Source organism: Aedes aegypti, chromosome 1, assembly GCF_002204515.2.
Source record: "Aedes aegypti strain LVP_AGWG chromosome 1, AaegL5.0 Primary Assembly, whole genome shotgun sequence".
Taxonomy (NCBI): Eukaryota; Metazoa; Arthropoda; class Insecta; order Diptera; family Culicidae; genus Aedes; species Aedes aegypti.
The window spans coordinates 234,446,612-234,459,353 of NC_035107.1; the positions used below are offsets into that span (position 1 = coordinate 234,446,612).

At 35.4% G+C, this 12,742-nt stretch overlaps 1 protein-coding gene and 1 non-coding gene across 6 annotated transcripts in view; both read right to left on the reverse strand.

Moving 5' to 3' along the window:
- LOC5571516 (mpv17-like protein) overlaps positions 1-12,742 on the reverse strand; it is a 518,784-nt gene that overhangs the window by 311,748 nt on the left and 194,294 nt on the right. For all 5 annotated transcript variants that reach the window (XM_021837283.1, XM_021837281.1, XM_021837285.1 and 2 more), the window contains one exon: positions 8,889-8,920. The gene's annotated coding sequence lies outside the window, so the exon portion shown is untranslated. The remainder of the gene's footprint in view (positions 1-8,888; positions 8,921-12,742) is intronic.
- On the reverse strand, positions 5,778-5,849 carry Trnap-cgg. The gene has a single exon. It is a non-coding gene; the product is annotated as a tRNA-Pro (tRNA).

Consider the following 12,742-nt stretch of genomic DNA (forward strand, 5'->3'; position numbering starts at 1 on the left):
TGACAGCTGCTACGAATTGATCCGACTTTCTTTGTACAAATATACGGGACGAAATGAATTGTACATATGAGCTCATAAAATAGCGTTTTATGCGAGGAAACTCATCGATCGGAAGATTTCATCCACCATTTAGTACGGGTGTGATGCAATTTGTATGAGTAAACGACTTTGTTCGTAAACTGTTATGCGACTTCTGGTTGTCTGGGATCACTGGTAGTTTTTTGTGCAAAGTGTGAACAATAGTCTTTGTTCATAAAAATAAAACGGATCTCTCAATTGTGTATTGAGCAGAAGAAATGGAGTCGACAAAGAAAAATACGTTGGTGTTTGAGTTTCCGAAGGATGTTCGAGATGAGTCGATTTGGCAAAAAATCAACCGCAGACCGAACGATGATGGACACGTGCTACAGGAATGCAGATGAAAAAAGCATTTACATCAGATTCAAGACAACAGAGGCTTTCAGTGATGCAGTGTTGTAAAATGGAGAGATACACACATACGAATACAATGATGGCTCGACGGTGCAGGTAAAGATGGCGGTAGCTGGAGGAATGAACAAGTACGTAAGAATCTTCAACTTCCCTCCGGAGGTCAGCGATGATGCCAATGGAAGGGTATTGGCACGATATGGGAAAATCAGGAAGCAAGTGAGGGAAAAATTTCCCCCAGAGTGTGAATTTGATGTCTACTCCGGTATTCGCGTGGTATATATGGATATTCAGCAACGCAAGAATTTATTACGAGGGTTTCAAGAATCGATCACCTGAAGATGATCACCTGAAAGTCAACTGCCCTCAGCTTCAGGAAGGGCAGAAGGGAGGTGCTGCAGAACTCACAAAGGGGAACAGTCCAACTGAGGCTGCGCATACTTTGTACTCAGATGTGGCAGCGGGTGCAAGTAGCCTTTTGGCGCAAAGGCTCGAGTAGGCAAGGAAGACTGGAAGCAGTGAGGTTATTTACCACGACGACTCAAACGATTCAACAAAAGAAGCTGACAAATCAAATGACAATGCGGAAGCAGCGTGCAAGGAAGGAACTAATTTTGCAGATGACCAGCAAAGTACGAAACATTGAGCTCGAACTAACCACTGACGAGGCAAGCAATGGAATCAAACGTGCTTTGAGAGCGCTACGGTCGACATCGGATGATTCAAACGATGAACAGGAGAGGGTATATCTTCAAAACTAGACCACCAATGATTAATATTGAAATGGATTCATAAACTAGAAGAGTTGTTTGAGGTCTTGTGAAAAAAAATGGTGTAAAAATATTGAGAAACAAAAAAGTTACCGCGATTCGAATATTTTTTTAGCGGTAAAAAATGAAGTTCCGGTAGAGGAGTTAATGGTATATTTCCTAATAAAGTTAAAATGTAGAATCATAGAATAAATGGGTTAGAAAATCACTGGTGTTAAAAATGTGGACAACAATATAGAATTAAAAAATGCGCAGAATCAAAAAATAATTGTAGTTTGATAGAGAGTATAGCTGAAAAAATCAATCAAAGTATGGTGCTCCTGAACAAGTTTTGATGAATGAAACAGTAGATAACTGTAATAACGAAAAAGCATTGCTTTTCATAGTAGGAGAAGCCATTAGTTATAAGATCAAACATTTTAAAAACGGCAGTTTATTCGACTTCTATAGGCGATTACGAAACTTTCGTTGGAATAATAGAAAATTTTTAGTTAAACAATTTGGTTCCACTCCTAATGCATTTGGGTGAAGTGTCTTTTTGGAGGGAGAATAATTGGAAACTATATAGGTTACTTACGAAATATTTTTTAAAGTAAATAATACTTATAATACTTCTTACATCTACACACAATGTAAGAAGTATTATAACGTTTTATGGAGGATGATTTTACATAAATAAAAAGAAAAAAAAAACGATTCCTTGGAAACCCGGATACCAGTTCCTAAGTGGCCATATGGGTTCAACACTGTGCAGCTGTGCCATAAATAGAAATCATTTGAAAAATCTTAAAATTAGATGCTTAACAGTATTGACAGTACCAACTGACTTCCAAAGAGTGGTCACGTAACGCCATGTAGTGATTGAAATGGATTTCTCCTCATCTGTTTACAACGTTATAGAGCAGTGTTTCCCTACCGGGGACCTTTAGGGGGACCTGACGATCACTCAAGGGGTCCTCGAATCAACTTCTCTCTCTGGTAATAAGAGATGCTGGATTTCGGAGCTGCACTGTGCTCTTTGAATTTCTTCCAAATTTTAAGAGGACTGCTGTTGATGAAATCTTTGAAAAATCTTAATTTTATGACAGGCTCATCATGGAAATCTTTGCACATTCCCTCTGTGGTTTTTCAATGTTTCCACTCGATCAGAGGAGACAATACAGAATATTAAGCAAATTTAACCTTCAAAAGCCCGGGACGTAACTTGTACGAACCATAACAGCTTTCACAAATTTATACTTGGAAAATAAATCTATGTTGCAGGTAAGTTTGAATATCCGCCGGAGTGGAACATTTAAAGTTTGATACGACGGATAATAACGCTTACGACGAAGTAGAACGAAGCCCTACGCATAATTTCATAAATAATTCTTTGGAACGGACGTTTCCAATTTGTTGTGATTTCCACAAATAACATAGTGGAGTAAAACAAACTCTCGGTCATGTGGAAGAAACAATCGGTCTGCGGTGTATTCATCCATACTCAATAACAATCCTTGAAAGCGAGATTAGCGCAGCTAAACTAAATTGATTCAGATTAGCATAATTCGCATCCTCAGCTTTCCGATAAAACAAATAAATAACAAAACAGAGACTCAAAAACATTTGAATGCCAAATACAATATCGAAAATTATCGAAATTCCCTTGCCTTCAAAACTTGACCTCATTTCACCCCGAATTGAAAAATGTCAAAATCAATATTCGCTTCAGTCCTCAACCTCGTCAACCCCGCACCACTCAAAGGTGAAAAAAAAAAAACAGACACCCAATCAGTCACCATCCATCCCTGTCGACCGACTGTGAAGACTGAAGAGTGTAAGGCAGTGACGAACGTGCGGAGAATGCCTCTTATTTACGTTTCTCGAAAACCCCCTCGAACCGTCGTCGTCAACCGCGACTCCCTTTCCGCCGTTTCATTGTATAATGGTGCGAAGAATGCAGCCTCAGCTTGCTACCGCGAGATTCACATTTCGCGCGCGTAAATCGCGCTCACGCTATTTCGTATCGCAGTCTTCTTCCTTTTTCCGCTTCCCCTCGCATCCTGTGGCTGCTTCCATGCAGTTGTTTCTTCTCAATATCGAAGGGAAGGAATGGATGTGTTATTCCAGGCTTACATTCTAACGTAAAACAAAAAAATCGGCTTCAAAATGCAAAATGAGCGGGATAAAATAAGAAAATCTGTCCTGATGTCCTAAACATCTAAACTATCATACAATCTTATTCAGTCTGTTGAAGTTAAGCATCTAGGGCTCATGCAAGATAAAAATTTAACATTCAAAAATCACATTGAGGCCATTCAAGCCAAATGTAACAAATATGTAAAATGTCTTTATCCAATTATTAAAAGAAAATGAAAACTTTGTCTCAAGAACAAGCTTTTGATTTTCAAACAAATTTTCAGGCCAGCCATGTTGCATGCTGTACCAACATGGATTCAAAATAACATTTTTAAAATTCTAAAGCTTCCTTCCTGGTATAGTACCAATGAGTTACATAGATTATCCAATGGTGAAACATTGGGACAAATGTCGAAAAAAATTATTGATAATTTTCAACAAAAATCGTAGCGATGTTCAATTGCCACGACAAATGCGTTATATATTTAGGTTGAGTTAATTGAAAGTGTTTTTTTTTTCTCTTAACGAACAGGTGAAATCAATCCACCTTTAAAAATTCTGAACTACTACGGCAAAGGAAATTTAATATGTTGTTAACAAAATATTATTACATTCTCAATTCAGTTTTGCCACATTAGGATGACAATGTTTTCTAACACAGCACACCTAGATATAAGAAATGAACGTAATGTTTGGAATGATACTACCGTTTTGTCTCAAATTCCGAACAGACTCATATTCCGAACACTCGGTTTTTGTATGGCGATTTGGTTGAAATATTTCGCTGAAATATGTCACCAAATAACAAGAAAATGGCAGTCAATTGTAATTAAATTTCAACGTCTAAAATATAATTTATACCGCGGGAGTAGTGATGATTCTCTAGTTTGAGACCAGTAGAATCAGCTCAAACAAATTTATTTGCGAAATTATTCATTTGAATACCGTAAAACGGGGTAACTTTGATAATGCGGGTAACTTTGATAGTGCGAGACCCACAACATATTAAACGAAATAACGAAGTTTCTGTTAATCAGTTAAGCAAAACGAATGCAAAAGTAAAGAGTATTAGTATGGCACTTCATGTCAAAGCTATTTTCATTGGAATCAAGTGCATTTGAGGCTTTTTATACGAATATTAAAAATTGACACAATTTTAGCATTTTCGAAACGCTTACAAACAATCTGTTCTACGATCACTATTTGATGTGGTTTTGAATAGTTGGCCACTTATCTTTGACAGCCTAGTTATCATAGAACTTGAATACGGTCTCAAATCTCTTAGCGAATAGCATTTTCACAAACTGGGACCATTTTTGTAATCGAAGTCAGAAATTTCCATATAACGTTAAACGCCTAGAGGTATGCAATGCCCTACAAATGTTCGTTATTCATTCAATTTTGTTCGATTCATACTCCATTATCAAAGTTACCCCAAAACAGAAAACCAACTTTCGATTACATGAAAAATTATATATCCATTCATAATAAATCTTTTGGAAATCTATCGACTGCAATCGATAGCTAGGATGCCAGTACTTGTTTTAAAAATATAAATTATTATTCTTTGAAACAGCATGCATAAATATTCAAGTTTTCTTCGAAAAAACTATCAAGGTTACCCCGTTTTACGGTACGTTTTATTCGTGCTGTTCGGAATTTGAATCAAGGTGTTCGGAATATGAGACAGAATCAACACAGTGTTCGGCATTTGAATCAAAATGTTATTCCATACTTTCACGTAAAAACAATGCTAAAACTAATTAAATCAACATTATTATCGGTACACCCACCAGCCAACAGTTAGGCTTTGCGAAGAAATTAAAATTTACACAAGTATCAACTAATTTATGCCAATCAGATGCATTTGAATTCACTGCTGGCCTTAAGTGTTCGGAATATGAGTCAAAACGGTAATAAAAAATCAAAAAGTGAGCGAACTGAGGGAGAGCAGCGGTGACCATCAACTCCGTTAGAACTCACTTCACTGCTACCGCGGTTACCAACCTACTTGAGCTATAGGCTACATATATAGATAGGTATCACCGCAATGGATTCTCCACGACGCGACGACGTCAGCGATGCCGACCGGGCGCTCTGCTGAGAGTGCAGCATGAATCGCGATAAAATTAAAAAACAGCTGACGAACCGTCGCCACCACCAGCGCCTCGCCTCGTTCACCACCACCCATCGACCAGACGCGACTCAGCGGCAGTGAAAATAACTCATGGAAGCAGGCACACAGTGGGCGTCATCCATCCAACGTTCGCTTCGCGCACTGACCTTCACCGGGTTTCTTCTATTTGACGCGCGGCTGCCGACGCGCTTGGAGATGTGTGACGTGGTACGGGTTACCTTTTGCTTCTTCTCTTTTTGTTTCTTTGGTTTCGTTGGTTAATGACATACTAACGCAAAGGGGATGATTTATAAGGGTCAAATTGGAATAAAAATAAATCACCTGGGCTCGTCCGGGAATTGAACCCGGGACCTCTCGCACCCGAAGCGAGAATCATACCCCTAGACCAACGAGCCACCACATTTGCGATTGACCAATTTTAAAAATTGATAACTCGAAAATAGGATAATTTGAACAATTTTTGGAACATATGTATTTGTGTTTCCGCCGATTTATTTTAGTGAAAAATATGTTTATTGAGTGCCTTACTGGTTACCAATATAATTTGGAGCCCCATAATTTTGGACACACTGGACCATTTTCCAAAAGATTTCATAAGTTAAATTTAAAAAATCAACGATTTTCGCATAAAGATATAAAGGAGAGCTAGACTATTTAACATTGCCTTCTGATTTTTTGAGGTTTAAATTGATTTAATTTAATTTGCCCGGAATGTATGATAGGAACAACCTCAGTTTTAACACATTCTAGAAAGAAAAACCCCGGTGGAAATTTTTTAGCGATGTGAACGTCAAACGTGATCAAAATTCACTATAGAATCAATTAAAAAATTTGAAGAATATGATAGAGCCGTCATTTGAGCGGGAAGATTTGCCAAAATAGTAGCAAGGACAAGCTCTGTCGTGTTATTTAATAAAGATAAGATTTTATTACAAAAAATTAGGATCCTATTTATACTATAGTCATATTTGGTACAGCTGCGGTATAAAGAAAAGCAGATTTGTTTTGTATATTTTTGGCTACGGTTATTAGCGAAAGAGAGTACTGATGAAAAAAAAAAATCGCCCATGACAGGCTTTACTGTTATGAAGGAATTATTTTAAAAACTACGAATACCTGAGTCTCATATAATGTGTGAGGTGGCTTATTTAGTGAAAGAGAATGTACCAGTAATAGTGGCGAAACGATTTCAAATATTTAGTAAGCAAACAATGAAAAACAATCAAATACTTAGATTAATTTGTTCTTCTCGCCTATAGTTGTGAGTGCTACGGGAAATCATTAAATAACCTGCCTGTGGTACAGACCTGGGTACTACAGACACCCTGATACAATATTTTTATATGGGCACAACTTTGTTGCAATTTTTCAAATAAAATCTGTTTTATGAATAATAAAACATGGTTAACATACAAGTAAATAATTGCGCTGATTGATTAATTTATGAAGATCAATTCCATGTTATTTGAACTTTCTCCAAAAAAGATGAATTTTTCTCAGCCACCACTGAACAAAATAAAAACAATAGCAAGATTGCGGTTCTTTTGTTGTTACAAAAATGCTTTATGAGTAAGTTAGAACATTTAAACACATGATTGATTATCCATATTCATAAAAACATTATTTTCATTTATTTGATTAATTTTCGATTTTTGTGTGTATAACATTGCATGAAATGATATGAACATCTGAAAAATATCACATTTTTGTACATTTTAGGCGTTCTAAATTGCCTAGGAAAGCAAATGATGTCATTTTAAGGTGAAAATGAATCGAAGCCAAACTTCAAATTTTTCCAGAGCACCGATCTGGAGAACCAAACATCCGTTTAAGCTGAAAACTTAATCGATTGGTCACCACCAGCGACTGACCAATCGATTAAGTTTTCAGCTTAAACGGATGTTTGGTACGCCAGATCCGTGCTCTTGAAAATTTGAAGTTTGGCTTCGATTTATCTTACCCTTGAGTTTAAAACTGTGGCCCGTGGTATATAAGTTTCCTGTGAAACCGTTAGAATATGCAACTGATAATGTAGTTTGAATCTAGGGATGTTTTAAATATCTGCATCTATGTGCCTTCATGATAACAACAAAACCATAAAAATACCATTTTCACTGAAATTGGACAATATATTTTCCTGTTTGCGTGTAAGAACCCTATCAACATTCACAAAGTTGTATATTTTGATTACACAGCGTAACAAAAATGACATTTTTGCGTGTCTCAAGGATCAAATTATGTGTCTCTAGTAGATTTGGGGTTGCTGAATCTGGTGGCATTCTCAGAAATGTTCCAGCACGTCACAATTTTTAGCTACAGGTCGCCAAAGTTGTATAAAATACTGGTTTTATTAATGTTTACATGAAATTTAAAGGACAATTTATCAAACTTTTTTGTAATCTTATCCACCAAACATGCAAAATAGAACTTGAACCTTCATTTCAGACATAATTTGATTGAAACTGCGCGATTAAATTTCGATTAAACCGATTTTTCTAACATGCTTGCAGTCTCCATACAAAATTCTTCGTTTCTTCTATATGGCAAAATACAACAATTCTCTAAACCATCAAAAAATAAATTTCCCGCATCGAAAGTATTACAATCTTTGATGATAAATATTGTTATATACATAAAGTTTGAATTATGTGGCAAATTAAGCCAATATATTACCTTACAAGCTGGCAAACTTGCATGCAAGTTGGCTAAAATAGTCATTTTTTGCATTTTCAACAGCCAATATCTCAAAAACTAGACGTGCTATGATATTTCTGAAAAAGGAAATGGATTCAGCAACCCTCAATTAAGTGAATAGCGGTATTTTGGTGCTGGAGACAAAAACGTGTTCCGCAGTGTTATTTACATCACTTTGGAGAACATTCTTATCATAGAAAACATCAACATTTAAAAATATTCGAATGAAACAAATGAAATTTATATGTATTTCGGAAGGGTGACCAGATGGGAGTTCTTACTAAATGTTCTGGTCACCCGATGTGCCTTATTATTTAAAAATTTTCATCCGAAGATATCATTCAAAAACCACAATTATTCATAAATTTCCAATTAACATTGAATTTTTACCCAAGTGACTGTCCACAAACCTCCTAGCCTCTCATGGCCTTTTGTTCATACATTTTTTTTTTTTTTTGTATTTGCATGGACCGTGGTCTTTGACCAGAACCCCTCGTAAATGACCCCGCGGTTTTTCGACGACTCCTAAGACGTGTTTAGATCAAATTTAAATAGCAAAAAAGATATTAAATTGAAAAATAAATATGCCGATATTGGTAATCAATTGATTTTACTATGTATCAGTGAAACCCGATTGATTTGGCTATGCGCCAGCAAGATAAACGAATAGTATCATGAAATTTGTTTTAACGAGCTTGAATACTGCATGAGAAAAACGGGAAAATGTATGTAATACTTACTTTTGAGGCAATAGGCTGTTGTCGAGTGTATTCTGAAAAAGATTAAAATATTTTTTAATCAATACAAGAAAAAAAGTTTGAAAATATTTTTTTCAATTCCCATTAAATTTACAAATTTGGGTGATTGTATGACATTTCATCTGGCATGATCGATTTCTCTTCGTCGACTTTCTCTTTGGATAAGCATACGTAATTGAATGGATGTTTATTTTATAATGCACTATGAGCCCAGTAAACAAAAACTCGTATACGATAGCGCATAGGAATACAAAAGTGGAGGCGATATACGTACACGCGCCATTAAGATGCATGCTACATGTACGTATATCACCTCCAAATTTGTGTACTGGGATTTATCCAAGATTTACTCATAAGGATATTACTAGGCATTCATCCAGAGATTTATTCTGTAATTCCTCTAGGAATACTTTCAGGGATTCTATCAGGAAGCCTTCAAACATTCTTCCAATTTGCATAGGGATTTCTACTGTGATTCAACTGTGAAAGATGTTATCATTCAAATATGATAAGAACTACAAGAAAGTGATGCATGAGAATGTTTCAGAGAATATATTGAAATGAATGTACAGGAGATAGAACCGTAGAAGGTTGCTTTCCTTTAAATTACTAGCTCGTAAAATACTGCGCCGTAAAGTCTTAGAAAGAAATAGATGTGCATGAATTCTACCAAAATTTCGCATGAGATGTTACGTCTACGAACCTAGTGCTGAAATTCATTATGAGTGCATTGCTGAAAAATATAATTTCTGCAGCGGCAATCTACTTATACAAATTGTACATTCAAGTGTTGTCTGCGGATTTCTACTGGCAGAGTGATAACTTGACTAGTTTCACAATATTGATCGTTTTGTACTCACTCACAGTATTTTATTGAACCCGTATGACGTCACCCATCTTCCCCTCAAAGTTTTGTTTTTACACTGTACTAATACAAGCACACAAGGACTTTCTCCTCAACTCTTCTATATCACATTGGATGTAAAAGTCATCCTGCTATCAAGAAGTCTGTTGGTATGCAATCTGACATTCAAAATAACAGATAAGTTTACTCCCATTTTACCGACTATTTCTGAGACTTTCCTATTTTTTTTTTTGCACGAGTACGTCGCAGCCCATTACGAAGGTAATAGTAAAAGATTTGTACTAACCAATTTTAAATTCGTTGACCCGTTTCTACGCCATTTCGTGACATACAAACACCATTCCACTTTTGTTTCTATAGATTAAATAGGCCATTTCCATTAGTTATTCGTGATTTTCCAACAAAAAGAAAGTCAGTTAAGAAAAATATGGCTTATACTCACGAAAAATTATTTAACTTGACGGAAAACGCGAATAACTAATGGGCATCGCCTATTGTATTATTTAATTAATATATTTTTGCATTAAACTTGAAATATCTAGAAAACAACTATTCTTAGAGAGGTGATCATGATAATCAAGGTTCCGAATTCTCACTCACTCTCACGATAATAGATTTCTCCCTTACAACAATTTTCAGCAAAAATTTCTCCATCGTGAAACTTTGTCCAACATATTTGTTTCCTATCAAGATTCTATGGTGAAAATTTTAAAAATATTCAATATGAAGTTTGTTGTATAATTAAAATTTAAGTTTTATTTTTGAATTTTTCTTAATGTTGTTTTTCAGTGTTAATTTTTTGCTTTAATTTATAGCGGTTTTAAATTTACAATTCATTCACCTCTTAGAATTTTTTTTCATTGTGGTCCATACGGTTCACTACAACTTTTCCATATAACATTTTTCTCAAAAATCAAAAGTTTTAGCACTAGTTTTTTTTAAATAAATTGCATGCAAAAACTCAGAGGCCATTTTCAAAAGTTGTTCTTAAGTGAAAATGATCCATTTCACGCTCGTTCAAATCTACCCAAAAAAGAGTAACTTTAACTTTGAGTTGTCAAAAGTGAGTAACTTTTTACTCAATCATGAAACAAAACGACCTTATTAACTTTCGAGTAAACACAAACATATTTGTTACTGGTATAATTATGTCCTGGTTTTGATCGAACAACCGCAAGTTAATAATCAGAAAGTTTCACCGTCTTATTTTTTATTGAACTAATTATCCATTCTTTACAGTCTAAATGGAAATGCTACTGGCTCGATAAACATATTTTCAAATTACATCCGCCATGACATCCATCAACCCCCAGAGATTTTCAATCTCCGGGAATCCACTCCAGAGCAGCGAAAATTTGGACACAAATCATTTTTATTACTTATAATATTGTACTATTACTTGTAATGTATGCATTATTCATATATTTTTGTGTGAGACTCACTTTCGCAAATTTCAGATTAAACAGAGTGATTAAGTGTTACTCTTATATTACATTTGACAACTGGTTCAACTTTGTTCCGAAGTGAGTCGAATTCTACTCACTATTGAGTAGATCTGAACGAGCGTGTATATAGAGCTTAGTGACATTTGAACTCACAAACATTTGCATACGCTCGTCATATACAGTTTGTTTTCGTTTTCCCTCGAGAAACTGGCGCTCCACACTCATCGATATGCATCAGGAAATACTACTCAATTTGAATTACAATTACACTAAAATTCTGGATGTTTTTCAAGACTGAGTGCATATTGTTTTTCTCTGAGTTTCATAAACACATCTACACTAGGGCACTCATACAATTGAGCGTAATAACCACTATGGAACATATTTCTCACGTTTAGTATCATACAGGCGTATCTGCAATGATCGATTTTCTCTTTGGGTTATACTCGTAGCGGAATTTGGAGCAAGTGTGCAAACGTAAGCTAATTTTTCTCTAACTTTGCCTAACGCTCATCAAATTCAGCAATTTATGATGTTAGTTTGATGTTAGTTTCTCATCTCTGTCTCCATTCCGTACGAATAGGCTGCCCATACGTACCGTATTTAACGGGACAGTACCGTTTTCATCCCCTCGACGGACTGTCCCGTCGTTTTATGGAAAATGCTCAAATTGTCCCGTATTTTAGGAAATGGAGAATTAGCACATAATTTTCAGCACCAGTAAAAAAATAAAAATAACATAACAAACAGTTTTTAGAAATATTTCAGTGTTTATTGTCTTACTCATCTATTTTCCAAGCAATTATTAGTTTCTCAAACAGAGTTAAACTTGACCCGTGCATGCTTCTGCTTAACTTTTTGCGTTTAATAACTCATATTTATGCCAAATTTTGGTGGATTTCCAAAATACGGATCTTCATAAGATAATTATTCATAAAATACCTAAAATGAAAAAGAACAACTATGTGTTTACTTCCGACACGCAATTGATTGGATTAACTGTTTAAAAAGTGGATATTTCAATAAAGTTTGAATTTGAAAAAATTAAAAGTGTAACAATTTCCTAAAAAACATTGCTTCTCGGCAATCAAAGAATGAGCTTCAAGATTCTTAAGTGATTTTTATTGAATCATACAGACATGTAGCTTGGGATTGCATAATCTGGTTCTGTTACTTTCCCTCAAATGGCGGTTTCCCGATTGTCGTTCTCCCAACGCCAGTTCTCAGAATGCTAGTTCCCCGAAAACCCCGTTTCCCCGCATAGCTCAGTTCTCCGAAAAGTTCTAACACTCATAATTGCCATAACGTTTTGCATTTCAAGGTGGTGAACAATATGTATTTTTGGCAATATGTATTTAGTCGAGAATGATCAAATATCTCCTTATAGCTTATCTTATCTTAGCTTATCGATCTTTATAATTCAACACTATCTCACTACCCGAGCAGAAGCAAAGTTCTGACCATTAAATCGAGATGTTGATTTGATTGACATAAGAGATAAAAGATCTGAAGATAATATCAAAATT